General features: G+C 42.9%; 1 protein-coding gene across 2 annotated transcripts in view; it reads right to left on the bottom strand.

The window, feature by feature from the left end:
* Positions 1 to 3,460, bottom strand: part of Fstl4 (follistatin like 4) — a 466,097-nt gene that overhangs the window by 11,661 nt on the left and 450,976 nt on the right. The gene's annotated exons all lie outside the window — the stretch shown is intronic.

Raw genomic sequence — 3,460 nt, 5'->3', positions numbered from 1 at the left:
CTCACTTTTTGAACTGAAGCATCTGAGAGTCTGCTACCTACCAAGTCTATAACTTATCCAAGGTCCTACTACAAAAATGCTGTATCCTCCTTTTATGGTGTAGATTATTGTTTAAATTAAAAATTCTATATATGTTGTATGTGAGTGCAGGTACTGAGGAGGACAGAAAAAAGGGCTTTTTCTAGATTCCCCTGCAGTTGGACCCTCAGGTGGTTGAGCCACCTAACGTGGGTGGTAGGAACCAAGCTCGGCTTCGATGCAGGAATAGTAAGCACTCTTACTGCTCAGCCATCTCTCCAGCACCACAGGGTAGTTTTATGTTACAAAACTGTTCCTTGATGATCATGCTCCTGGCCTATGAACCCCCAGACTTCCTTATAACCCCCACACTCAGTGAAGATGCTTGCACAGGTTCTCTACCTTCTGGCCACCAAGTTTGATGCCTTCAAATCCATATGGATGAGCCCTGTCTTAGTGCTGTGATGAGACACCCTGGCCAAAGCATCTTGGGAAGGAAAGGGTTTATTTAGTTTATGCTCCCACATCACTGTTCATCACTGGAGGAAGTCAGGATAGGGACTCAAGCAGAGTTGGAACCAGGAGGCAGGAGCTGATGCAGAGGCCATGGAGGGGTGCTGCTTACTGGCTTGCTCCCTTTGGCTTGCTCAGCCTGTCTTCTTATAGAACCCAGGACCACTCAGCCCAGGGGTGGACCCACCAATAATGGGCTGGATCCTTCCCTATTGGTCACCAATTAAGAAAATGTCCTCCATGCTTGTTACAGGCCATTTTATGGGATATTTTCTCAATTGAGGTTCCTGCCTCTCAGATGACATAAAACTATCCATCACATATGCCCAAAGACCCACTTTCTCCATGGGTTCAATGTCTTTCCTGCACTCCCTTTAATCACCATAACTTTTGCCTCATAAACATAATTTCTGAAGTTTCTTTCTAGTCAGGTAGAAAATTTTTAAAAAATGACCATCTCTGTCCACATTGGGCCAAACTTCGCTAAACAACTCTCTATGGAGCCGCCACCCCGACCCTTTCATCTTCCATGACTGTGGTGAGGAGTCCTAGACCCCCTCAAGAGTTCAGTGGTCACTTCATGACCCTCCTCTTAGCATTATAGGACTTTATATGGTCACCATGCTCTTTTAGAAACACTCCATTTGTCCTCCTTGTTTCTCCGCGTCCTTCTTCACTTCTTCCTGACAAGGGTTGGCACATCCCAGGGCTTGTCCACCGGCCTCATCTACAGCCTTTCCCTCGTACCGAATTCTCATAACCTCACCTTAAACTGCAGAACTGAGCCTGTAGTTTTGCTCCCTCACACTCTGCTGGAATGTTTTCCATCCCCACTCTCATTAAAGTCTCCCTTTACTTTCTGGTTCTAACTGATAGCTCCCACCCACTGAAGTCCCAAGGAGAGGCTCTAATTACTTTTCAAGAATGATGTCTCCTCAATGAAAAGCGAAACCAGAGAGAAAGCATTCTGAGCGCTAATAGTCGTCTCTCTCCATTCTGACGGTGGATTCAGTATGACCAACCCCTTCACACTGGAGACTCTTAGGGCTGTGGTGGACTGGGACCCTCAAACCTCTAGTCAAAATAAACCTTTCTCTCTCTCTCTTCAGTTGCTTCTGGTCAGGTATTTGGTCATAGCAATAAGACAAGGAACTAATACCAAATTACCAAAGGCTTTGGCACCTTGGCACTGCCATGCTCCACCTGGAGTTTTCTACACCACCGCGAAGCTACCATCTGAGGACGTCAGTTTCTCAGTCTTTATAAAGCTCCTTCTCCTCTGTCCCCCCTCTCGAACATGCCCCGTTTATCTGCCCTTTTCACTGTAAAATTTCCTTGGCATTTAGACAGTAGCCATTGTCTTCCCTTACTGCTTAATCCCTTCTTGTGAGATTTCATGCTCCTACTCAGTGCTGTAAAAGAGGGCGCTGAAAAGCTGAGCCAAAAAGTCGATTAAATTCAGAATGGGATTTTTTCCATAGTCTCACTGTGCTGAGGCACTGAAGTCTGTCAGGAGGAAGAGCCTGAGCAAAAGCCTCAGGATTAGGGGGTGGACAGAGCAGACTTGGCCTTCGAGAGATTTTAAAGTGATCAACTTGCTACTCCTTCTGCCTAGCAGAGGAAAGGGCAAGTCTTTCTGATGGGTGACACAGCTATTTTACAGATTTTACAACTTAAGAAATATGTAGAATGTTTGGATTAAAATAAACACTAGGCATTTCAAGAGGCAGATATCTTTTCTTACTATTCAAAATCGTAACAGGAAGGGCCACAAGAAGACAATTAAGAATTTATGTGAAGTTGGGAATTAAATAGAGAATTTGAAGGTAAAATGAATTATCTGATGATGATGATGATGATGATGAATCAGGCAAGCCCATATTAGATGTAGGATTAGTAAAACTGAAGGACACATTGCAGAATATACAGAATTGAAACAGGAGGAGACGTGTGATACAATGGAAAGGCAAAACATTTTAAAGATGGGGTTGGGGATTGGTGTGTGGGTAGGGATGGGTGGTCTTAAGGAAGAGAGTTGAGCACCAGGAAGCAGAGTATTTAAAGACACAATTGCTGAGAATTTTCCTATCTAATACATGTTCAGTATGCAAACTCAAGAGCCTCTGGAAACCTTACATTGCAGTTAAGATGCTAAACAAAGAGGAATGCAGAGGAGGAGACAGGGAAGATACAGTTGGCCTAGCAACAAAGCAAGAAGGTAGAATCTTATAATGCTGAAGGAAAATAACTGTCATCTAGAGTTATTCAGAAATAAAGAGTGAATATTTTCACTTCCAACAAAACCAAGACCCGTTTCCAGAAACACTAAAAGAGCTAATAAAAAATGACCTCATTCCAGCACTTCGGAGGTTGAGGCAGGAGGACTGTGAGTTCAAGGCTAGCCTGGCTTATGGAGTGAGATGTTGTCAAAACAACTACCATATACCTCAGTTTTAAAGAGGACTAGAAAGATAAATATATGGGTAAATATCAATTATTGCCTGGATATAAATATTAATTTTGTATATTACTATAATAATATAAAAGGCAGGAAGAAGGTTTAAAGGTGTTAGTGATTATTGAAGAAATGCAGTGTGATGGCTAGTGTTGAACTTCATATTTGACATAAGTTAGGGAGATGGGCAGCTGGGCTTGTCTATGTTGGATTATCTTGACTGCATTAACTGAGGTGGGAAGTCCTGCCCACTGTTGGTGGCATCATTCTCTAGGCAGGGGATTCTGGACTGTTTAAAAGAGGGGAGAAAGTAAGCTAAGCACTAGGTGCATTTGCTAATTCATTGCTCTCTGCTCTTAACTATCAATGTAGTGTGACTGGCTGTTTTGTATTTGATTTCCTTGCAACAATGGATCTAGAATCAATCATACCCTTTCTCCCCTAAGTACTTTTGTCAGGGTTTTTTTTTTTTTT

The sequence above is a fragment of the Mus caroli genome, chromosome 11 (genome assembly GCF_900094665.2).
Source record: "Mus caroli chromosome 11, CAROLI_EIJ_v1.1, whole genome shotgun sequence".
NCBI lineage: Eukaryota > Metazoa > Chordata > Mammalia > Rodentia > Muridae > Mus > Mus caroli.
Note: the sequence above shows the minus strand (reverse complement) of the source record. Positions and strands in the feature narration are given on the sequence as shown.